Source organism: Aristolochia californica, unplaced genomic scaffold (assembly GCF_029961685.1).
Source record: "Aristolochia californica isolate CCGP_79_NKW_82.1479 unplaced genomic scaffold, dmAriCali1.0.hap1 SCAF_11, whole genome shotgun sequence".
NCBI classification, from domain to species: domain Eukaryota; kingdom Viridiplantae; phylum Streptophyta; class Magnoliopsida; order Piperales; family Aristolochiaceae; genus Aristolochia; species Aristolochia californica.
The window spans coordinates 9,595,815-9,622,646 of record NW_027181782.1 but is presented as its reverse complement, the minus strand read 5'-3'; the positions used below and the strand labels follow the sequence as shown (position 1 = coordinate 9,622,646).

The 26,832-nt window shown below is 33.6% G+C and overlaps 3 pseudogenes; 1 reads left to right on the top strand and 2 right to left on the bottom strand.

The window, feature by feature from the left end:
• Positions 1–2,677: 2,677 nt before the first annotated feature.
• LOC137943596 (LIM domain-containing protein WLIM2b-like) overlaps positions 2,678–26,832 on the top strand; it is a 38,686-nt pseudogene continuing 14,531 nt past the window's right edge.
• Positions 6,428–7,899, bottom strand: LOC137944437 (transcription termination factor MTEF1, chloroplastic-like; annotated as a pseudogene).
• On the bottom strand, positions 24,530–26,541 carry LOC137944435 (transcription termination factor MTEF1, chloroplastic-like; annotated as a pseudogene).

The following is a 26,832-nucleotide window of genomic DNA, read 5'->3' as shown; positions in this document are numbered from 1 at the left end:
AAGGTGCCATTTCAACTTTTTCATAAAGCAGTAGTAGAAATAGTTAAAAAATCAACAAAAGCCCTTCTAATAATTCATCAGACCATATTCTCCTTATGTCAATAATTCTTTTGCTTGCTCACTTTATTGCACAATAAACTCCATTGTCTGATCAAAATCTATAATATTTGTCTTCATTGCTACAAACCATATGAGAGCAGTCAAAGTTTCATTTTTGAACATCTTCTTGAATTAAAATATTATTAAAGCTTTATGACATATTGGTGGTAATAACACCAAAGCGAACACTGCCATCATGCGCCAATGACCAAAACTCAAGACTCACTTCTCCTTCTGTCAATAATTCTTTTGCTCACTCACTTTGTGGCACAATTAACTCTATTGTCTGATCAAAATCTATAATATTTGTCTTCATTGCTACAAACCATATAAGAGCAGTCAAAGTTTCATTTTTGAACATCTTCTTGAATCAAAATATTATTAAAACTTTAAGACATATTGGTGGTCAACAGACCAAAGCGAACATTGCCATCACGCGCCAATTACCAAAACTTAGGACTCAATTCTCCTTCTGTCAATAATTCTTTTGCTTGCTCATTTCATTGCACAATCAACTCCAGTGTCTTATCAATATCTAAATATTTGCCTTCATTTCTACAAACCATATGAGAGCAGTCAAAGTTTCATTTTTGAACATCTTCTTGAAATTGGCAACTATATGACGAATACAAAAACGATGAAAACATCTTGGCGGTGGAAATTGTCTCTGGACCGCCCTTATCAAAACCTTTTGACGATTTGAAATTAAAGTAAAGGGTCTTCTTCCTTGATTAACAAAACGTCTAGACAAGCTAAAAACCATTCTCATCTTTTTTGATTTGTTTATTTAACAACAGCAAAAGCTACAGGAAAAATACTATTATCCCCATCAAGGGTAGTAACAGTCAACAGACATGTAAGATACTTCATATATAATTATGTTCCATCAACACTAATAAGGGGTCTATAGTATTGGAATCTAGCAATGGATGACCCAACTGCTCAAAATACACATTTAAAAATCCTTTCATGACCAAATTCATCACAACATAGTATGTATTCATTTGCTGGATTCGATTCTTTGGCAAAGGTTGAGAGAAAATCCACGTTTAGAGAGGAAACTGTCATTAAAAAGCAATTGAAATATCAAAGTGGCATCCACCCAATTGACACTCAATTTGGTTGGTTGTAATAAGGAATCCAATCTCGTTTATTTCTTTAAAGACCCTCTAATTTTGTCCATTTATCTAAATTTTGTATTTATTTGTTTGGGAAAAAAATTAAATATTCAAGTAATTTTACCCCTTTACCCGTTACTATTTATTAAATGGAAAATATATTTATAATTTTTATAAAGATAATTTAGTTGATGTGTTTCTAATAAAAATATAGTTATGCAAGTAGAGGTAAAATAGGCTAGTCTATTTCTTCCTATATTGATATATATTAACTATGATTTTCATTAATTTATATTACTTTTTTGTATGAATATATTTTGAGTTTTATAATTTTATAAAAATATTTTGTTTTATCTATTTATTTAATTTATTCAAGGCCAAAAAAGGGAACAAAGGTCTCCATAAAAAAGTTGCCTAGCACTTTATATCAGCAGATTCACTACTCTGTTCCTCGTTCTTGGACAACTGGAGACCATCCTTGTCTCAGTTACAAGTTTCTTATTCTCTGGTAAAGAAGGTACTAGAATTAGCATGCTTTGACAACTTTTTCTAAAAGTGGCTCTTGGCATGGTTTTTGCCACCACAAGAACTTGACAGAATGAAATTGGAAAAATCATATGATGCATTTGATTGATCTCCCTCTAAGTATGCTTTCATAGATTTTTTTTTTTATTTGGTACTTGGTAGATTTTTAATGTCCTCTTATAACTATGTATGATTTAACTTCTTCAACATACTTTTTTTATTTAAAATTTTAATCTGAATTATATCATGGTTAATAATTTTATATTCTTTATACATATCTTAGTCTAAATTAAGCTTGTTGTCCCCTAAAAAATTGCTTACAAGATAGATCAATGACTTCCAGAAACACACAGTGAAACACAAAATTAAAGAATTAATATAAAGAATCAAAGAAACTTTCACAGTGAAACACAAAATTAAATACAAGTGTCTGTTTACGAAGGAAGTTATAATCAATAGAAGGTCTATTGAGCAAGCAAACAAACTCCTCTGGGCCGAACGTTCTTCCTCGTTTCAGCTACCTCACGACGTTTTTCTTGAGCCCTTTTTATGGTGTCAGCAAAACGGTTCTTCAACCGGAGTTGGTGATCGTTGCAGCAATTGGCAGATAAAAGCTCCGGGCCATCAATATGTTCGATGATAGGAGAAAGCATTCCGGTCGGTAGTTCCGAAGAAAGAGTAGGCGCAGCATTAATCCCTTGCAGCACTTGCGTTCCACAATGGACTTCTGAAGTAGTTGGAAATATCTTTGTAACCAACTTGAGGCGCTTCTTGGTACTGTGACGATCCTCATCTTTGGACATGGCGGTGCGTTTCGGCATTTGGTCGAGTGATGGAGAATTTGAGAGAAGGTTGAGAGTGAAGGATTTGAGAGAAGGTTGAGAGTGAAGTCGAGTGAGTGTTATATATAGGCCGAGGTTACAGATAGAATTCCAATTGGAATGGGATTTGAATTGAAAGAAACCGCGTTTCCTTTTTTAGGATAGGAAAGAATGGATAAAGGGCATAAACTTGGTAAGTAGAGAATTCGCACGATTAGCCTTAAAGAATCAAGACTCGCTTGCATAGCTGTAATCCAACTTCGATGAAATTCATCACATGCTCTCCTACCAACGACCTGAATCCGAATTTTCCGAGCGATTCCAGCAGCGGCGAGGATCTGGCCAGAAGGATAGATCTCCAAGACGCCGAGCGTGTCGGAGATGGCGGAGTGAACGGCATTGGTGGAGACCTTTCTTCTGTTCTTCATCTTCGTCGTCGTCTTCCCTGCCTTCGCTTCTTCGGCTGGGGTCCATTTCCCATTTATTGGAGACGGTGGAGAGGGTGGAGGTGACGGTGGCGGTTTTGGAGTCTCAGAATGGGCGAGGGTGAGGATAGGGAGGAAACCGAAGGTGAGGTTGAGATAAAAACTGTTGGGGTGGAGGGGTTGGTACCCAAGAACCCGGCCTTCCTCTTTGCAGAGCATCTGTTTGTTTATTTGTTCCTTCGAGTTTTGATTTTTCAAGATGGCTTTCACTGGGACTCTTGAGAAGTGCAAGGCATGTGATAGGACTGTTTACATTGTTGCTATGTTATCTGCTGATGGTGTGGCCTATCACAAGACCTGCTTCAAATGCAGCCATTGTGGAGAGCCCCTTGTGGTTAGTATTTTTGTATTAGGATCACAGATAAGCTTTTTTTTTTTCTTGTTGTTCTGGGTAGAAGTGTTGTATTGTTGAAATCAGTATGACCCATTTGAAATAAGCTTATCTGTTTTTATTTTCCATTAATTATGCTGATGATGTATATCTTTAGATGAGTAACTACTCTTCCATGGATGAAGTCCTCTACTGCAAGCCTCATTTTGAACAGCTCTTCAAGGAGACATGAAGTTTCTCCAAGAATTTCCAGCATGAGGATTTATGCTGTTTCCCTACATGGGTTTTCTCATACTTGAAACCAATTCTTTCTCTCTCTCTCTCTCTCTCTTTCTTTTGTGGGTATTTTTTTCATGTGTGCAGTTTTATGACTTTCCAGATAGAAAACCTTTTGAAAAGTCTAATGATATGGTAGGTTGTATCATTATCTTCTGCAATGGAGTTTTTCTTCACTTTACTTGTCCAGAATGTTCACACGTGTTGGATCATTTACCTCACAGAGTAGGCAGCCCAGCAAATTGTCTTCCTTGTTCTCTGGGACCAAAGACAACTGTGCCACTTGCCAGAAAACAGCATATCCACTTGAAAAGGTCTGTCACTTTTTTTGTTCTCTTGTATTGATCCAAATGAGTTTGGTTTTCATATATATGTGCTAATAAGAGATTCATATAACTACTGCATTTTTAGGAATTTGTTTGTACATTGGAACAAAATAAATGAAACATTCAATGACTTTGGGGTAATTTTCTCTTTTGTCAAGATTCTTCTGTGAGATGTCTAGCACATACCTGAAAAGAAATCATGATGACTTGAGATATGAAAGTTAACTGTTTCAATATCTAGCTTGTTCACCAATTCCTTTTTTTTTTATTTTTTATGAAATGGTGAAATTATTAAGCGGCTAAAAGCAATCCTAAACAGAGAGGACCATTCAAGCAATAAGGAAGGAGACCCAGAAACAAAGGACGAACGAGTGAGACCATCTTTGGCAAGAGCATCGGCTAGGGAATTGGCTTCTCTGAGTAAACTCTTCTGCAGTACTAGGGGAGTCTCAGAAAGAGGAGGTAGCACAAGATGAAAGCCAAGAAGCAAAAGAAGCTGAAACAGGAGGCAACAACAGAGCAGGAGCTTTCAAATTTTCACCAATATTTATCGTGGTCGTTTTGGTTGGTTATCTTTTTTCCATCCTTCACTATATTTTTCTAAATTCATTTCATCCAGACCAAATCCTAATCGGTTTTGCATCAGGCAAGTTTCCATATCCATTAGACAAAAGGGACTGGATATCTCTTGAATCTTCGGATGAGATGCAACTTGAAAGCAATAAATCTTCTCCTCTTGTAGGATGACACTCTTGCCTTGCAACCTTGTATAAACAATTCATTGAACTTTAGAAACATATTTTTTCCTTTTCTCCTTATCTGAAATAGTAGGAAATGTTGTAATGGCTGGTGCACTGGGTTTTAAAATCCTGGATATACTCTTATTGCTTAAAGTGAATTTCATTAAATTTAGAGTTGTAATAAGATAAAATTATATTCATATTGGCTCTTGTTTGTGGGAGTTGTAATGGGTCAACAAAGGTGGGGTGGCAGATACTTTCTTCTGGGGGGTCATGGTGGAGCCAAAATTTTCCTCTGGGGAGATAATCTAATGTTATGCAGTAAAATAATTTTTTTTTACTTTGAAAATTAATGATTTTTAGAATAATTATAAAAATGAATGTTAAAAACAGAAAGGAACAAAAACCCAATGTTTAATCTTTTGTTAACAAACTTCATTTACTTTCAATACTGCTTTTTTGGATCAAGGATTATTAAAATAACTAGGAAAAGACAAGCCTTGAAATCCACTAGTATATTGTTCTACAACTTCAGCATGATATATTCATAAGAAGCAGAATAATCAAATTATCATAGGGATTACTATTGCTCAATTCGAAGTTGAACTAGCTCTAGAATTTCAAGAAAGGAAACGAATGTTTGATTCTTCGCTTTCCTCCATGCTTGTTACTTCGTTTGCCTTTCTATTAGATCTATGATGTGGTATTTCTCTTAGGGTGTGTGTGTGCCAATACAAAAATATAGGAAGAAAATTTCCCGTTGACTAAATTTTTTTCGCATTTGCACCATTTTTGGGGACTGGAAAATTTCCTGGTGATTCTTTTTGATTCATTTCATCTTTAAGAAATGTTAAAAAGGATTAGAAAATAAGTTTCCACTTGCTCAAATAGGAAACAATAGGAAAAATAAACCAAGAAACACTAAAGTGGTTCTTGATCATTTACCTCTTACTTTTAAGATAAAGTAAGATAAAATTGCTTGCATTTTTATCAACATCTTCCCAAGTTACTTCGACTTGAGGTAATCCATCCCAGTTTGAGGTAGTGTACTAGTCAAGCAAATTTAGCTCTTGGGTTTGATAGTTCGATCTGAATTTACCTTTGGGGTGGTTAGTGCACTTATATGGGAGAAGAAAAATGGAAAGTGAAAGAATTAGGAAAGTGGAACATTTTTTAATGTTAGTGTGCTCGGCGGAAAATGCACTGGAAAGTACTTTCTTGTTTTAGTGCACAAAATGAAAAATGTAGTGGAAAAAAAAAGAATGAGTTACTTTTATATTATACCTAAAAAAATAATATACCTAAATAAATAATAAACATAAACAAACATGGTTACTTTTTTAATTAGCATTAAAAATATTAACATAATAAATAATTAAATAGGGTATTTTATTAATAAATCAAAATAGATTGTAGTTTAATCTCAATGTCAATATCAGCTCACCAACATGCAATTCCTAAGCCTCTTCCTAATACTACAATATTGTTGTTCCAGCATTATCTAACAAATTTATTTCAAGGAAACTAGTCTAAGCCAACCATAAGCCAACAACCAAGAGACTAGTCCAAGTAATTTTAATGAAGTAGGGTGAAGACTTCAATTCAAACTCAAGATTGAGTAAACTTTCATCCCTTCAGCTAGGCTCTCAAATAAATTAATATCTGAATAACATGAATTTCTTCATCATCCTTGTTTATTTTGATATTCACAATTGAACACCAGGCTTTATTTTCCGATCCATGCTAAAAGAGAAATATTGCGGAAACTTATTCAATTCCTCTAATTCTCCATTCATTTCATTCAAGAAATAATTGACTTTCAGTCTGAAATTATTCTCTACACTAAACGTCAACAGGCCAGGCGACCTCAAGACCATTTTCACGGTCTACACTAAACTCTACAAATACTCGAGCTTGGGAGTCAAGGTTGACTTCACGCTAGACACTAGGAGAAGAGAATTCTTACAAGTGATCTTGTGAGGTCCCTAGAAACCCGATGTTCACAAGAAGAAAAGGGTCATTCGAAGCTGATCAGGCATGTTGGAGATGAGTAGCCTCATGCATCGAGTGATGGATATTTGAATATCCGCAAACGGAATTTGAACATGGGTTAGGAGAAATTCAAAAACAAGGAGGAGGTCAGAGGTGGTCTTAGCGGTCAAGAGCTGTCGAAGCAGCCCGAGATTCGTCCTATATCATAATGTTCAATACCGAAGTATAGAAGACATTTTTCGGCGCATATGACGCACTCGAGGGAGGTGGAGCTGAAATTAGGGTTTTTCTCGAGGGCCTCGGAGGTGTCGACATCGAGGCACTCTAGGTAGAGGAGCTTTCGAGTGAGCGAATGAAAGTGAATGGACAAGGTGAACCATTGGAATTATTTTTCACTCGTTTTTCATTAGAGTGACTGAAAATGAATTATATAGTTCATTCACTTGCACTTTCCCTCGTGTGTGATCACTAACAATTTTGGGTAAGTAACGGGGGGTTAGTGCATTTTTGGTTAAGTTCAAGTTCAAGTTCAAGAGAATGAGCTAGTTAAAATTCATGTAAATTTTGGTGTTAGTGTGGATTAGTTGAAATGCATTGGAAAAAAAGTTTGCAGTGTTAGTGCCTAAAATGAAAATTATGATGTAAAGAAGAGAATGAGTAACTTTTTATAATATACCTAAACATATAATTAACCAAAACAAACGTGGTTACTCAACTAATAAGTAATTTAATGTTGTATTAAAATATATTAATATACTAATTAATTAAATAAGATATTTCTTTAATAAATGATTGTGGTTTGTTGTAAATTAATACAATAATTTCGTGTGACAAATAATTGTGTACTAATTAATTATAAAAAAAATAAAAAAATAAAAAAAATAAATGAATATAATAAATAAATGAATATAATAAATAAATAAATTATTTTATTAATAACATAAGAAATATTTTAACATAAAAATGAAATAATTAAAAAAAATAATTGATCAAATGGTTACTTTAACAATTTTTTAATTACCACCCTTAAATCAATAATTTAATATAGTAAAAAATGAATATAATAAATAAATAAATAAATAAATAAATAATTTTATTAATAACAAAAAATAATGACTTTCAATTGTAAGACAATTTCCATATATGACCCATTCACTGGGTGGCTTCCTAGGTAGATGGTGGTCATCGGTTGTAACTAGTAGCAATTACAACCTCTCCTCTCTTTGATGGAAAGGAGGAGTTTAAGTTTGGATTTGGTCAAGCTGAGGGATGCCTGGACATTGCCATCGATGAACCTCTGTGATAGACGAGACATCTTCAATCTCCAAAAATTGATCGCCGTGACGAGAGGTGCGTTTTTTTTTTTTCAGTTTTTATGATTTCATCTATGTTAAGAAGTTCTTGAGTTGAAGTCTTACATTTTTGGTATCAAAGCTTTCCTCTATGATAATGGCTTCATTCAGTTGAGAAAAGAGAGCCAAGTTCTGTGCTTTGTGCGCGTGTCGGCCATCATTTCACAACCTGGCAACTTGCGCGAAGTGGTGTTGGATGCGTCGACGGACGACTCCCTTCATCCGTCGTGTTCTCGGGGCTTTGTGGCGAACGAGTGCCGCTGGTCAGAGCAAGGTCCGCAAGTGACGCCGAAGACGGTGGTTGACGTCCGACGGGGGAGGGGGGGTGACAGTCACCGCCATCAATAGCCCCTCTACGCGTGGCTGGAGGTTGAAGACGACCTCCATCTCGTGAAAAAATAAAAAAATAAAAGAGAAAGAAAAAAATGAAACATAAGTTCAGTTTCATTTAAATAATGAGTCGGGATTGAGTCGACTCGGGTCAAGTTGGGTGCGCGGATGGGTTGAATCGTGGCAAGACAAGTTGAGTTGGCTCGGCTTGCCCGTCACAACTCGCTAACCCGACTCAGTTCACAAATTCAAAATTTTGAGCTAGCGGGAATTCAAACCCGAGGATACAATCCTGACACCAATGATCATTAGGCCCACTGTCCTTCATATATTATCGTTGAATACACATTTAATACATATTTAAATTGTAGTAAAATTAGTAAATATGTTTTTATGCAATTTCTCTTTTAATTCATATGAATTAAATGATTGTGCATGCATATATAGTTGTATACTATGCATATTTTGTTAATTTTTCAATTGTAAAATTTTTTTATTTAGGTTGTAGGCTTAATTCATTTTTATACATATTTTAAGTTGACCTAAATATAAGGAATTGATAATTGACATCAATTTTAGTCAATTATTTTTATGTCATATTTTTCGTATGCATTTGAATAATTGAGTAATTGCCCCAACATTCTTAATTATAAAAATGTCTAGTGACATTAATTTAGTCACATAAAGTTAATGACATAAAAAATTATGATTAATCATGCAGATATAATAATTTAACCCTACAGGGTAAATATTATATTTAAGTGATTAATTAGGAAGGGAAACAATTACTTTAAGATTCTAGTTGTCCACAAGCGTAGAATATTCCTTTATAAACAAATTTTTGGGTCCCATCATAAAGAGACATAAATCGCATATGTGTTATAATCTATGCCCACGGGAAAGATTATAATAACACGCTTATTTATTCGTTTGAAATATTTACATGGGTAAATATTCAAAAAAATTGGCTTCATTACAAGTTTGGTAAGCTTGTTGTCTACTTTACAGTTCTTCAAACTTTGTCTATTCCAAACCTTGATTCCTCTATTATTCCCCTAAATGGAGAAAATTATATTGAGTGGAAAGAGAAAATTTTCCTGTTATTAGGGTGCATGGATCTTGATTAGCTCTCCTGTTTCAAAGAAGTATTCATTTCAGATAAACACGGCATTAGTAGCTCATTATGATATGGAGTTACATCAAATAGATGTGAAAACAACTTTCCTCAATGGAGACCTAGAAGAAAAGGTTTACATGAAAAACCTACAGGTTTCATTTAAGAGGGGAATGATCACTTGGTTTGTAGACTTAAGAAATATATATATATGGCCTACAATAAGCTTTCTGTCTATGGTATTTTAAATTCCATGATGTTATTTCTTCTTTTGGTTGTACGGACAATATCATGGATCAATGTATATACCATAAGGCCAGTGGGAGCAAAGTAATTTTCTTAGTCCTATATGTAGATGATATTCTGCTTGCTTCTAGTGATTTAGGATTACTTCAAGAGGTCAAACGATTTATCTCGATGAAATTTGATATGAAGGATATGCGCAAACCTAATCATAGGCTTAATGAATGATAGAGAAAGACCCCCAAGGGACATTAGGATTGTTTCAAGATACCTATAACAATAAAATTCTAGAGATATATCGTATGAATAATTGCTCATCTGGTGTTGCACCTATTGTCAAATGTGACAAATTAAGTTTGGAACAAGGTCCATGAAATAATTTAGAGAGGGAACAACTGAAAAACATTCCATATGCTTATGCAATTGGGATTTTAATGTATGCTCAGATTTGCACAAGACCTGACATAGCATATGCGGTGGAAATGTTGGGCAGATATCAAAGTAATCCCGGTTTGGACCATTGGAAAGTTGCAAGGAAAGTTATGTGATACCTTTAGGGGACTAAAGACTACAAACTTACATACAATTGATCTGATCATTTAGAAGTGATAGCATATTTAGTTTTCGACTTTACTGGCTGCCTTGGTTTTAGAAAGTTGACATCAAGATACGTCTTCTTATTAGCTGGAAGGGGTCATTTCTTGGAGAAGTCCAAAGCAATCTTTGATTGCTACTTCAACCACATAAGCAAAGTTTGTAGCTTGAACTGTATTTGGTGCCAAGGAAGAACAATACGAGTCTATTACTCTACCACCAGCACTAAAGGTAGACTCTGATGCTACTGTGGATATGGGAATTATAAGGATGTCTACTGCCATCTTAGATAATACCCAAAATTTCATATGATTCACTTTCCACTATTCTAAAACATCAAAATCATATTGTGACCTTCGTAAATTAACTATTTTCACTTATTTCACATAAGTCATTAACTTTGACCAACCTGAACTTGATGAAACCTACGACTTCTAGAAACACCCATAGAGCTAGTACTTGAAGCAATCCCATTATTTCATGTTGGAGGATAAGGCCCAAACCCATATGACCAAGGAAGACCCACAAATCCAAGTGTATTAGAAGATGGGTCCAAGCCCATAAGACCAAGGAAAACCCATGTAAGTAAGAGATATAGAATACAGGTCTCACAAATCAAAGAGAATGCCCATAGCCCCATAGACAAGATAGCAGGAAGGTAAATAAAGGGTCATCTCATAGAGATGACATTGATATAATTAATTTAAAGTTCTAGGGTTTAAATCCTAAACCCTAAACCCTAAGTTCAGGGTATTATTGTAATACAATAGTTTCATAAATCTATAAATAGAGCTTCAGGGGGAGGGTTAGAAATCAAGTCCATAACCCTTCTTCCTCCAGTTTTCTCCCAATGGTTTCTCTCCCTTTTTCTCCATGAGCTAAATTCATGGAGTCCTGAAAATCAACATGGTATCAGAGCATTGATTTTCAGGACTCCCACTATGGGTTTTCAAAGTTCATTCTTGTCGGTTATTAGATTTTTTTTTCTTTTATCTCTTTGTGGTCGTGCATTGGTTTTTTGGTTCTTTTGATTAAATCAAATTGCCTTCCTCTTCGTTATCTTTCCCATCTATCTTCCGAATTTTATTTTCGTTGTTGTCTGATTGCCGTCGAAAGTTATTGTTCTCCGCTGCATGCCAAAACTTCTTTAGCCAGACCATTGGCTCGCCTGGTTCTGCGGTCGCACCGCCATCGCAAGGAAGACAGACATGCCAGCCACAAAATCCATGAGAATATTTTGTGCCGATGATTGAGTAGAAGACCGTCTCTGCTTTGGAAGTTGCTAATTTACAGATCTTATTTTTGGAAGTCTCCTCTATTATATGAAACTCCTCTAGCTCATCTTCATCGTCAACTCTATTTTTTTGGAAACTAATTTGTTGCTGCGTTGGTTAGTTGTTTCCGAGTTTCCGTCGGCTGCACCCAAGCTGGTCTGTCATCTCTGCCGTGAATGACAATCTTGTTGGTGTTTCCGGAGAAAACATTCTACTATGAGCCTCTGCCTAGTCTTGTTTCTAGTTTCTGATTTTGCTCGCTGGTAGAAAAGACATGTGTTGTTATTACTCGTTGCTGATCCATCGTTGACTGAGAAATTCTTTGGTAGAAGTTACCATTTCTGCTACTTGGTTTCCGTCGGAGGACGACGATGCCGTGATTTCCGTTTCTGGATAACAAAATAGGGAAACCAATTGGCATCGGGGAAGAAGACGTCCTGTTGCCACTACTGCTGCTGGCTATCTTCAGAAAGATTTTTTGGAAACTCCTCTCTATTGCCGATTAATCAGCTAAATTGTTGTTATTCGGAAAGTTTACTATGTTTCTGCTGTTCGATTGAGGAAGAAGAAGATGAAGATGTTCCAGATTTAATGCTTCCTAACTTAGGAAACATTAAATTCGGGTCAAGGGCTAGCTCCAATCCAAAAATCGTCGAGTTAATCCCACGCTCGTTCCAACCCAACTTGGACTGGACTGAATTCCCATCCAACAAGAGGGCACTATTTTTGCACTTGCTAGACCGAGTCAACTGGGACCAACTCGGTCCAGGTCAACCTGACTCGGGCCTCTTATTTTCTACCTCTGTATATGTACCCAAGTTTTATACATATTTCAGCGTGTCCTGGTAATGTTTTTCTCTAGTTTGATTATTATTTTTGATGGATTGACAGATTATTCCTTGGTCAACATATTATTTGGTACAAATATGTGCATTGAATTATTTCATGGGTCAATTTTACAAGGATTATTTTGGTTCGTGTTAAATGGGTCCAAGCCCATTTCAGCTGTTGCTATTGTGTCTCTTTTGATGAGACATTATTATTGAAGAAGAGGTAGCCGCATACCATTATTTATTTGTTCCCGTAAAAAATATCAAAATTATTTGTGGTTGGGAGTCCATGACGGAGGAACTTGATCTCCATAAAAAATATAAAAATTATTTGTGGTTGGGAGTACATGACGGAGGAACTTGATCCCCGTCAAAAATATCAATATTATTTGTGGTTGGGAGTCCATGATAGAGGAACTTCATCCCCATAAAAAAATATCTAAAATATTTGTGGTTGGAAGTCCATGACGGACGAACTTCATTCCCGTATATAAAAATTATTTGTGGTTGGAAGTCCATGACGGAGGAACTTGTTATTGCATTTATGTTACTTCCTCCCATTAATGTCATATATTACTCTACTAGTTGAGAGTCGTTGTCATATGGAGGGCCACGGTGGTGGAGGTGGACACTTCAGAGCAATGCCGATAGACACACTACCTACAGAAGACAGAGTGTGCCAACATCCAGCATGCGTTAAGATTATAGTATGGAGCAATGTCTTAGCAGCTAGGAGTGATTTACTCTCACTGATATTATGCCAGTTGGGCCTCATGAATGAGTGCACTAGCGTGAGGGGGAGTGTTGGAAGCTGAAGGCATATTGGAAGATGTGCCAATTTATACAAAGATTTTGTACATCATTTGCAGCAAGCTGAGAGTTCATGCTGTTCTCTCACCCCCAACTTGAGGGGGAGTGTTGGAAGATAGGGCTCAAGCCCACGCGACCACGGAAGACCCACACATCCAAGTATATTATAAGAGGGGCCCAAACCCATATGACTAAGGAAGACCCAAGCAACCAAGAGATGTAGAAAAAGGGCTCAAGGCCCACAGATCAAGGAGAAGGCCCATAAGCCCACATACAAGATAGCAGGATGGTAAATAAAGGGTCATCTCATAGAGATGACATTGATGTAATTAAGTTAAAGTTCTAGGGTTTAAACCCAAAACCCAAAACCCTAAGTTCAGGTGTATTATAGTAATGTAGTAGTTTCATAAATCTATAAATAAAGCTTCAGGGGGAGGGTTAGAAATCAAGTCCATAACCCTTCTTCCTCTAGTTTTGTCCCAATGGTTTTCTCTCCCTTTTTCTCCATGAGCTAAATTCATAGAGTCTTGAAAATCAACATTTCTAATATCCACATTATATAAGGATACATATTCATTGGAAATCTCATATTAGGTGCGTCAAATTAAGTTTATATTCATCGTAGCTTCCTCCTCAAAATATATCTCTAGAAAACACATTTCGATCAATCTTTTACTCTTGGATCCAAAACTGCAGCAACAATTATAAACAAATTGCATTCACTCCGGTACTTCTCAAAATTCTCTTTCATTCTACTAACCATTGTCCAAATGAAAACATATTCAATTGTAAAATGAAAATTCAGAACTTCTTTTACCCTATATACCTCACTAAGGTACAAATAAGATGTAGGGTAATCACTCCCAGAAATTATATTAATAACTGCATTAAAAACTTCTAGAATCTCACACACTATTTCAACCTTTTCCCATTCATCAAGACTTGGCAAACAATCATACGTTGGTTCTCTAACTTGAAATCTAGGGAATACATCTTTGAATTTTAATGCAGAAGAAAACATGTTATAAGTGAAGTTCCAACGAGTTGGACAATCAATAACCAACATCTTTTCATCTAGTTCTAGTCGTTGTAAAATTTCAAAAAAAGTGTGAAGTCTAGCCTTAAAAAAGATTTATAAATTTAACACTCTCATGCACATTCTCAATGATATCCTTAATTTGAACAAGAACATCTTGGACTAATAAGTTCAGATTATGAGCACAACATCGCACATGAAATAACTTCCCACCACAAACCAATTTCTTTTTTCTTGAAAAATCTTCTTTCAAAACTCTCAAACAAACATCATTATATGCAGCATTATCAACTGAGATACTAAATACTTTATTTTCAATTTTCCAATCTTTCAAACACTTTTAAATCGCATATGCTATGTTAACACCACGACGAGGAGGAGGAAATTGAATTTGAAGTTGAAGTTCATGTTGACACTAGAGTTGTCTAACCCTCCTTACTTAAACAATTAAGAGTTGAATTTAGAAGCCAAAAAGCATTTTCTAATTTAAAAAATAATTAGTAAATTTTATATTGTTTTCAAAAATCTTTTTTTCAGAACACTTTTCATTAACTCTAATTTATTAAAAATAAAAATTTATTATTATTTATATTTAATGAAATGTGTTATGACAAAATGTTTTTTTGAAAACTTTTAAAAAAATATTATTAATTTTAAATTAGAAAATATCTTAAATTGATGATAAAAAGGTGTAAAATAGGTAAAAAAATTAATTAATTAATATATTTATTTTATATTTTATTATTATAGATATATAATAATAAAAAGTGTATCAATAAATTTTATATCTAATCACTATAGTAAATTTTTAATTTTTTTAATTAATAAATATTTTAAATCAATTATAAAATGTGTTAAATAGGTAAGAGTAAGATTTTTTAATTAATTAATATACTTGTTATTTTTTTTGTAAATATAAGGTAATAAAATGTGTATCAATATATTTAATTTTTAAACTCATTTTTCAATTAATAAATATTTTTAATTGATAATAAAGGGTCTTAAATAGGTAAGAGTAAGATTTTTAATTAATTAATATACTTATTTGTATATTTTTATTGTAAATATAAGGTAATAAAAGTGTAACGATAAATTTTATTTTTAAACTCTATAATAAAATTTTAGTTAATAAATATTTTAAATCGATAATAATAGGTATTGCATCCACATAATATTTAAACTGACCATGAAGGTTTTTTGTGTCATTTTATGACATGGTAGATGAAAAAGATGGAAACTCTCTGTTGCATCTAGCTATGATTAATCATGATCTTTCAATTGTGTATTTTCTCGCCATATACTAATATTAGAGTGGAGACTAGTACCGTGAGCAATGAAGGTGTTAAGCCCTTGACCTTGCTTTGGCAGATAGTGATCCCCAAGCATGGAAGTTCACAAGGTAATTTACCCATTTCAGAAGACCAAAGCGACAAACAAATCTCTGTTCATTGTTCCCTTTCTACATTTTTTGCCAATTTTACCCAACTTTTTTAACATATTTAGATAAATGATGAAGTTTTGAACTTATTTAGAAAAATAATCGACTTTGACCGGTCAATTGAACACATGTAAAGTCAAAAGTCAAATGTAGGCTTTGACCGATTACGTATCACCACGTCATCATGACAAATCGGCACTCGGTGAGTCGAACGACACATCATCACCCGTGTAGGATGCCACATTATTAAATGAAAAAAAACCCTTGGTTTAAAATATAACATTTAAACCACGTCATCATCGATGTAGTACCTTCTATATTCAATTTAAAATATTTATAAATTAAAAAAATATTTTACACTTTAAAAATCAAATTTATTGATGCAATTTTTATTACCTTATATTTAAAATAATAAATTATTTAAAAGTATATTTATTAATTAAAAAATCTTACTCTTACCTATTTAAAACCATTTATTATTGATTAAAATATTTATTAATTAAAAAATATGTAAATTTTATATTAGAGTTTTAAAATGAAATTTATCGGTGCACTTTTAATTAATTTATATTAAAATAATTATACTAATTAATTAAAAAATCTTACTCTTACCCATTTAGCACCTTTTATTATCGATTTAAAATATTTATAAAATTAAAAAAATATGTTCAAAAAATTATTTTTAGAGTTTAAAAATCAAATTTATTATAACAATTTTTATTTCATTATTTTTAAAATAATAATTTATTAAACATAATATTAATTAATTAAAAAATCTTACTCTTGACAGCAACTAGGCAATACGCCCAGTAGACCGATCTATTAGGTGCGGAAAGTTAACGTCTACAAGAGTGGACGGAACCACTCTAACACCCATCCCGCCCATTCTTGACTGCCTCTCACGGGATTCGAAGGCGGGACGTGGCGTGGCTCTGATACCATGACAACAGCTAGCCAATACACCCAACAAACCGATCTGTTAGGTGCAAAAAGTTACCGCCTATAAGAGTGGAAAACCACTCTGACAACTCTTCCCTATTTAACACCCTTTATTATCGATTTAAAATATTTATTAACTGAAACAAATTTGAAAATTTTAGTTTAGAGTTTAAAAATAAAATTTATTGGTGCACTTTTTATTACCTTATATTTCAAATAAATCCATTATTAAAAAACATATTAATGAATTAAAAAATCGTACTCATACTATTTAACACCTTTTATTATTGATTTAAAATATTTATTAACTAAAAAAGAAATTGAAAATTTTATTTTAAATAAAATTTATCGGCACACTTTTCATCACCTTACATTTAAAATAATAAAAAATAAAATATGTATTCTAATTAATTTAAAAGTCTTACTCTTACCTATTTAACACATTTTATTATCGATTTAAAATATTTATTAATTGAAAACATTTTTCAAAAAAGTTACTGTAGAGTTTAAAAATCAAATTTATAGGTACAAATTTTGTTACCTTATATTTAAAATAATAGAATATAAAATAACCTTATATTAATTAATTAAAAACCTTACTCCTACCTAATTAATACCTTTTATTATCGATTTAAAATATTTAATAAATTAAAAAATATTTAACATTTTTATTTTAGACTTTAAAAATCAAATTTATTGGTACACATTTTATTTCCTTATATTTAAAATTTTAAAATATAAAATAATTATATTAATTAATTAAAAAAATTACTCTTACCTTTTTTACGCCTTTTATTATCGATTTAAAATATTTTTTAATTAAAAAATATATGAAAAAATTATTGTTGAATTTAGAAATAAAATTTAGAGCTGAGTACTATACTTAGAGCTCTATTGGATAATAAGATAATCAGTAACCAAACATGATCATGAAGTGTTGATGTCAAAGCCAAAACATCAAAGGTGAGACAAGTAGATAACATCAACGATAATCAATTACCAATAGCATTCTCATAAATAGTGTTTGGACAACAAGGGTTTATATTGAAGCATTAAACATGAATATATCAATAGTTTCTATCAATCGTAATAGTTTACAAGCCTAGAGCTGAATGACTTCACTAAAAGGCAACAAGACAGCCTCTCCCAAAACAGATTGTCACCAATGACAAGATAGTGAGGCTCCAACCAAAATCGAGTACTGCTCAAAGAGAATATCCATCTTGTCTTCCCAACAAAACTTCTACTTCGATCTCTACCTCATCTTTGGGCATTTCCTCTTAGTTTCCTCATACAATTTTTCTTCCACTGCAAAATGCAACAAAGAACCCATATAAAAAGTATAGTTGACCAGAGACTTAGCCACATGATGAAACAAGCAGTAATTACATGTACCCAAAGATGTAAAAAATAGTAAATTTAAAAAAAATTCATTCAGTTTAAGTCAGCATATAGGGATCAATAGCATGACTTGCCTAATACAAGAAAACAACAAGCTCTAAGTATAGTATTGAGTAAGTCAAGGTCGTTACTAAAAAATCTTGCTAAGTATGTCTTTGACATGTAAAATAAATCAAGAGGTATGTGAGAATTTGGAACAAATTCCCAGCCACTATCGAATGTAAGACTATAATCCATGCAAACACTTGCATGATACCTAAGTTGTTTCAATATTGCAATTAAATGCCCAACAATGGCGGTTGAGTACAATGAAAAAATTATGGAGATTATCACAAACGAGAATATCTTTGTTGCATGCCTTTTGACGATTTTAAATAAACAAATGAAAATAACCATTACCACTACTTTCAAATACCAGACAAAAAATCAATAGCTAAGCACACCTGAGTTCGAGATATCTTTCTCTGCTTGAAAATTGTGAAGGCGAATGAAATGATATCATCGACGACTAGATTTGATGACACTTTGGTGAGGTAGTCACATGCAAATGTCAATCCCATCTGAAACTTGATTATTCTACTGTCACTTCAAATCAAAACTGAATTTTATATCTCTGGTGCATATAAATGATGGGATGGGAGTGCTTACCCGGAACTAACCATGTATCCCAACACAGTGGCTGTAAGTAAAAAAGGAAGGTGAGTTCTAGCACTTATCCCTGGTGTTGCTGGTACAAAAAGTGTCAGAGCAAATGAAAACAATTTTCATAAGAAAAATAATAAAACTACGTAGACAAAATATATAGCTAGACTCCAATTAGTTTTATTACATGGGTACTAACCACAACTTCCACTAAGAACAGCTAAACAATGTAAAAATTTAAAATGACTAATTAATACATATAGAATACCAAAAAATAAAAGACAATTATCAATACTAATACTTAAATTTTACAAGTGGTGAAAATGTTCACCTTGGATTGTTACTTCCTGAAGTGCTTGTTGGGGTGTTAATTGGTCGGTTTAGACATTTTCTAGTATTATGCCCCGATTGTTTACATCTATAACAGACACAGTACCACTTTCTTCTTTATCCATTTTTGTACGTATACGAACTGAATGTGGTTGATCGGGTTGCTCCTTTCAATAGGTGGAACAACTCGTACACCCATATTAGGCCAATAGAGTTTATCTTTAGGAGGATATAATCCAATTGCATATGTTTGTCTATATGCCTCTATTGTATACCAAAGATCACACAATTGATTGAAATCATAATTGATTTTTCCACACATCGCAATTGCGTGGGCACAAGGAATTTTTTCCATTTGAAAGTGAGTGCATGTACATGTCATATTCTCCAAATCAACCTGATACAACCTTTCCTGATCCACACGGATTTCATACACATTATCTTGATACCTCAAATTTACATGCTCTTGCTATATCCACCTTTGTTTTTAGATAAGCATCAGCAGAGGGAGTACAAAATGATGTCATCTTTCCCACAATTTCATGTCTTCTCACAAAAAGTTTATTTAATCTATAAAATGTTCATGCCTCCAATGCTTCAATTGGAAGACTTCTAGCATATTTCAAAACATTATTATAGCTTTATGACATATTGGTGGTCATTATACCAAAGCGAACATTGCCATCATGCGCCACTAACCAAAACTCAAGACTCAATTCTCCTTCTATCAATAATTCTTTTGCTCACTCACTTTGTTGCACAATCAACTCCATTGTCTGATCAAAATCTATAATATTAGTCTTCATTGCTACAAACCATGTGAGAGCAGTTAAAGTTTCATTTTTGAATATCTTATTGAATCAAAACATTATTAAAGCTCTAAGACATATTGGTGGTCATCATACCAAAGCGAACATTACTATCACGCGCCAATGACCAAAACTCAAGACTCAATTCTCCTTATGTCAATAATTCTTTTGCTCGCTCACTTTGTTGCACAATCAACTCCATTGTCTGATCAAAATCTATAATATTTGCCTACATTGCTACAAATCATATGAGAGCAATCAAAGTTTCATTTTTGAACATCTTCTTGAAATTGGCAACTATATGACGAATACAAAAACGATGAAAACATCTTGGCGGTGGAAATTGTCTCTGGACTGCCCTTATCAAAACCTTTTAACGATTTGAAATTAAAGTAAAGGGTCTTCTTCCTTGATTAACAAAACGTCTAGACAAGCTAAAAACCATTCTCAACTTTTTTGATTTTTTTATTTAACAACAACAAAAGCTACAGGAAAAATACCATTATCCCCATCAAGAGTAGTAACAGTCAACAGACATGTAGGATACTTCATATATAATTATGTTCCATCAACACTAATAAGGGGTCTATAGCATTGGAATCTAGCAATGGATGACCCAACTGGTCAAAATACACATTTGAATATCCTTTCATGACCAAATTCATCACAACATAGTATGTATTCATTTGCTGAATTCGACTCATTGGCAGAGGTTGAGAGAAAATCCATGTTTAGAGAGGAAACTGTCATTAAAAAGCAATTGAAATATCAAAGTGGCATCCACCCAATTGACACTCAATTTGGTTGGTTGTAATATGGAATCCAATCTCGTTTATTTCTTTAAAGACCCTCTAATTTTGTCCATTTATCTGAATATTTATTTGTATTTATTTGTTTGGGAAAAAATTAAATATTCAAGTAATTTTACCCCTTTACCCGTTACTATTTATTAAATGGAAAATATATTTATAATTTTTTATAAAGATAATTTAGTTGATGTTTTTCTAATAAAAATATAGTTATGCAAGTAGAGGTAAAATAGGCTAGTCTATTTCTTCCTATATTGATATATATTAACTATGATTTTCATTAATTTATATTAATTTTTTGTATGAATATATTTTGAGTTTTATAATTTTATAAAAATATTTTGTTTTATCTATTTATTTAATTTATTCAAGGCCAAAAAAGGGAACAAAGGTCTCCATAAAATAGTTGCCTAGCAGTTTATATCAGCAGATTCACTACTCTGTTCCTCGTTCTTGGACAACTGGAGACCATCCTTGTCTCAGTTACAAGTTTCTTATTCTCCGGTAAAGAAGGTACTAGCATTAGCATGCTTTGACAACTTTTTCTAAAAGTGGCTCTTGGCATGGTTTTTGCCACCACAAGAACATTGACAGAATGAAATTGGAAAAATCATATGATGCATTTGATTGATCTCCCTCTAAGTATGCTTTCATAGATTTTTTTTTTTTATCTGGTACTTGGTAGATTTTTAATGTCCTCTTATAACTATGTATGATTTAACTTCTTCAACATACTTTTTTTTATTTAAAATTTTAATCTGAATTATATCATGGTTAATAATTTTATATTCTTTATACATATATTAGTCTAAATTAAGCTTGTTGTCCCCTAAAAAATTGCTTCATACCACTGCTTATATGGAGATTAGACCAAGTCAGTAAGCATATTTTGTTTTAGTTGGGATACGCTTATAAATCCTCTAATTGACGACCCCTCCAACAAATTAGAGAATTCAAAGAACAGACGAAGATTACAGAGATGAACTCATGGATGTTTCGCATAACGCACCATCAACGAAGGAAACCAACTGGGATACACTATTGAGGAACTCTCTGAACTTGGGATCTTGATTCTTTGGCCATCTTGAAATCCTGAAGTTCGTGGAATAAAAAAAATCGAGAATGGAAAGGGAAAGGGAAAGTGCAACAGGCAGGGATGTCTCATTGTTTGAACTGAGAACTCCCTTGATAGTTCTGCTGTTTTCTCAGTCCTCCACAATTGAACTAGTCGAGGTGATTCAACATTTATCATAATTCTTCTACTTGGGCGAAGCCCATTTTTCTGCGGGTAGGCATAGTTTTTACTAATCTACGAGAGATAATAGAATCACTTCGTAAAAGAAAGAGGGATTAACTCTTTTCTCTCCTCCGAGTTCCAACACCAAGAAAAAAGGAAAATGGATCATGCAAGGAGAGGAAGACTAACAGGCAGCTCCCTCTAATCGCAGACAGGAGGTCCTGAGTGAAAATTACTTCCTCACTAAAATCTAAGCATTTAGATAAAGCCATAATTGTAAGCATTTCAGAAATTGAAACAAAATTTCTTATAAACCAGTTATATAGTTTCGAGAAATGTTTACAAGATAGATCAATGACTTCCAGAATAAGATTGTAGTCCAAGATGTCGATTAAAGAATTAGTAATTAATATCACGAATCAAAGAAACTTTCACAGTGAAACACAAAATTAAATACAAGTGTCTGTTTACGAAGGAAGTTATCATCAATAGAAGGTCTATTGAGCAAGCAAACAAACTCCTCTGGGCCAAACGTTCTTCCTCGTTTTAGCTACCTCACGAAGTTTTTCTTGAGCGCTTTTTATGGTGTCAGCAAAACGGTTCTTCAACCGGAGTTGGTGATCATTGCAGCAATTGGCAGAAAAATGCTCCGGCCATCAATATGTTCGATGATAGAAGCTGAAACAGGAGGCAACAGCAGAGCAGGAGCTTTCAAATTTTCACCAATATTTATCATGGTCGTTTTGGTTGCTTTTCTTTTTTCCATCCTTCACTATATTTTTCTAAATTCATTTCACCCAGACCAAATCCTAATCGGTTTTGCATCGGGCAAGTTTCCATATCCATTAGACAAAACGGACTGGATATCTCTTGAATCTTCGGATGAGATGCAACTTGAAAGCAATAAATCTTCTCCTCTTGTAGGATGACACTCTTTCCTTGCAACCTTGTATCAACAATTCATTGAACTTTCAGAAACATATTTTTCCTTTTCTTCTTATCTGAAATAGCAGGAAATGTTGTAGTGGCTGGTGCACTGGGTTTTAAAATCTTGGATATACTCTTAATGCTTAAAGTGAATTTCATTAAATATAGAGTTGTAATAACATAAAATTATATTCATATTGGCTCTTGTTTGTGGGAGTCGTAATGGGTCAACAAAGGTGGGGTGGCAGATACTTTCTTCTGGGGGCTCATGGTGGAGCCAAAATTTTCCTTTGGGGAGATAATCTAAATTTATGCAGTAAAATAAATTTTATTTACTTTGAAAATTAAAGATTTTTAGAATAATTATAAAAATAAATGTTAAAAATAGAAAGGAACAAAAACCCAATGTTTAATCTTTTGTTACCAAAATTCATTTACTTTCAATACTGCTTTTTTGGATCAAGGATTATTAAAATAACTAGGAAAAAGACAAGCCTTGAAATCCACTAGTATATTGTTCTACAACTTCAGCATGATATATACATAAGAAGCAAACTAATCAAATTATCATAGGGATTACTAAATCTCAATTCGAAGTTGAACTACCTCTAGAATTTCAAGAAAGGAAACGAATGTTTGATTCCTCGCTTTCCTTCATGCTTGTTACTTCCTTTTCCTTTATATTAGATCTATGATGTGGTATTTCTCTTAGGGTGTGTGTGTGCCAATACAAAAATATAGGAAGAAAATTTCCCGTTGACTAAAATTTTCTTGCATTTGCACCATTTTTGGGGACTGGAAAATTTCCTCGTGATTCTTTTTGATTCCTCTCATCTTTAAGAAATGTTAAAAAGGATTAGAAAATAAGTTTCCACTTGCTCAAATAGGAAACAATAGGAAAAATAAACCAAGAAACACTAAAGTGGTTCTTGATCATTTACCTCTTACTTTTAAGATAAAGTAAGATAAAATTGCTTGCATTTTTATCAACATCTTCCCAAGTTACTTCGACTTGAGGTAATCCATCCCAGTTTGAGGTTGTGTACTAGTCAAGCAAATTTAGCTCTTGGGTTTGATAGTTCGAGCTGAATTTACCTTTGGGGTGGTTAGTGCACTTATATGGGAGAAGGGAAATGGAAAGTGAAAGAATTAGGAAAGTGGAACATTTTTTAATGATAGTGTGCTCGGCGGAAAATGCACTGGAAAGTACTTTCTTGTGTTAGTGCACAAAATGAAAAATGTAGTGGAAAAAAAAGAATGAGTTACTTTTATATTATACCTAAAAAAATAATATACCTAAACAAATAATAAACATAAACAAACATGGTTACTTTTTTAGTTAGTATTAAAAATATTAACATAATAAATAATTAAATAGGGTATTTTATTAATAAATCAAAATGGATTGTAGTTTAATCTCAATGTCAATATCAGCTCACCAACATGCAATTCCTAAGCCTCTTCCTAATACTACAATATTGTTGTTCCAACATTATCTAACAAATTTATTTCAAGGAAACTAGTCTAAGCCAAGCATAAGCCAACAACCAAGAGACTAATCCAAGTAATTTTAATGAAGTAGGGTGAAGACTTCAATTCAAACTCAAGATTGAGTAAACTTTCATCCCTTCAGCTAGGCTCCCAAATAAATTAATATCTGAATAACATGAATTTCTTCATCATCCTTGTTTATTTTGATATTCACAATTGAACACCAGGCTTTATCTTCCGATCCATGCTAAAAGAGAAATATTGCGGAAACTTATTCAATTCCTCTAATTCTCCATTCATTTCATTCAAGAAATAATTGACTTTCAGTCTGAAATTCTTCTCTACACTAAACGTCAACAAGCCAGGCGACCTCAAGACCATTTTCACCGTCTACACTAAACTCTGCAAATACTCGAGCTTGGGAGTCAAGATTGACTTCATGCTAGACACTAGGAGAAGAGAATTCTGACAAGTGATCTTGTGAGGTCCCTCGAAACCTAATGTTCACAAGAAGAAAAGGGTCATTCGAAGTTGATCAGGCACGTTGGAGATGAGTAGCCTCGTGCATCGCGTGATGGATATCTGAATATCCACAAACGGAATTTGGACATGGGTTGGGAGAAATTCAAAAACAAGGAGGAGGTCAGAGGTGGTCTTAGCGGTCAAGAGCTGTCGAAGCAGCCTGAGATTCGTCCCATATCATAATGTTCAATACCGAAGTGTAGAAGACATTTTTCGGCGCATATGACGCACTCCAGGGAGGTGGAGCTGAAATTAGGGTTTTTCTCGAGGGCCTCGGAGGTGTCAACATCGAGGCACTCTAGGTAGAGGAGCTTTCGAGTGAGCGAGTGAAAGTGAATAGACAAGGTGAACCATCGGAATTATCTTTCACTCGTTTTACATTAGAGTGACTGAAAATGAATTATATAGTTCATTCACTTGCACTTTCCCTCGTGTGTGATCACTAACAATTTTGGGTAAGTAACGGGGTGGGTTAGTGCATTTTTGGTTCAATTTCAAGTTTAAGTTCAAAAGAATGAGCTAGTTCAAATTCATGTAAAATTTGGTGTTAGCATGGATGAGTTCAAATGCATTGGAAAAAAAGTTTGCAGTGTTAGTGCCTAAAATTAAAATTATAATGTAAAAAAGTGAATGAGTAACTTTTTATAATATACCTAAACAGATAATTATCTAAAAAAAATGTGGTTACTCAACTAATAAGTAATTTAACGTTGTATTAAAATATATTAATATACTAATTAATTAAATAAGATATTTCATTAATAAATGATTGTAGTTTGTTGTAAATTAATACAATAATTACGTGTGACAAATAATTGTGTACTAATTAATTATAAAAAATGATAAAAAAGTAAAAAAACATAAATGAATATAATAAATAAATAAATTATTTTATTAATAACATAAGAAATATTTTAACATAAAAATGGAATAATTATACAAAATAATTGATCAAATAGTTACTTTAAATTTTTTTTAATTACCACTCTTAAATAAATAATTTAATACAGTAAAAAACGAATATAATAAATAAATAAATAAATAAATAAATAAAAATTTTAATTAAAAAAATAATGACTTTCAATTGTAAGACAGTTTCCATTTATGACCCATTCACTTGGTGGCTTCCAAGGTAGATGGTGGTCATCGGTTGTAACTAGTAGTAATTACAACCTCTCCTCTCTTTGATGGAAAGGAGGAGTTTAATTTTGGATTTGGTCTAGCTGAGGGATGCCTGGACATTGCCATCGATGAACCTCTGTGATAGACGAGACATATTCAATCTCTAAAAATTGATCGCCGTGACGGGAGGTGCGTTTTTTGTTTCAGTTTTTATGAATTTCATCTATGTTAAGAAGTTCTTGAGTTGAAGTCTTACATTTTTGGTATCAAAGCTTTCCTATCTGATCATGGCTTCATTTCAGTTGAGAAAAGAGAGCCAAGCTCTGTGCTCTGTGCACGTGTCGGCCAACATTTCACAACCTGGCAACATGCGCGGAGTGGCGTTGGATGCATCGACAGACGACCCCCTTCATCTGTCGTGTTCTCAGGGCTCTGTGACGAACGAGTGCCGCTGGTCGGAGCAAGGTGCGCAAGTGACGCCGAAGATGGCGGTTGACGTCCGACGGGGGAGGGGGGGTGACAGTCGCTGCCATCAATAGCACCTCTGCGCGTGGCTGGAGGTTGAAGATGACCTCCATCTCGTGAAAAAATAAAAAAATAAAAGAGAAAGAAAAAAATGAAACATAAGTTCAGTTTCATTTAAATAATGAGTCGGGATTGAATCGACTTAGGTTAAGTTGGGTGCGCGGATGGGTTGAATCGTGGCAGGACAAGTTGAGTTGGCTTAGCTTGCCCGTCACAACTCGCTAACCAGACTCAGTTCACAAATTCCAGCGGGAATTCAAACCGTGGATACAATTCTGACACCAATGATCATTAGGCCCACTGTCCTTCATGTATTGTCGTTGGATGCATATTTAATACATATT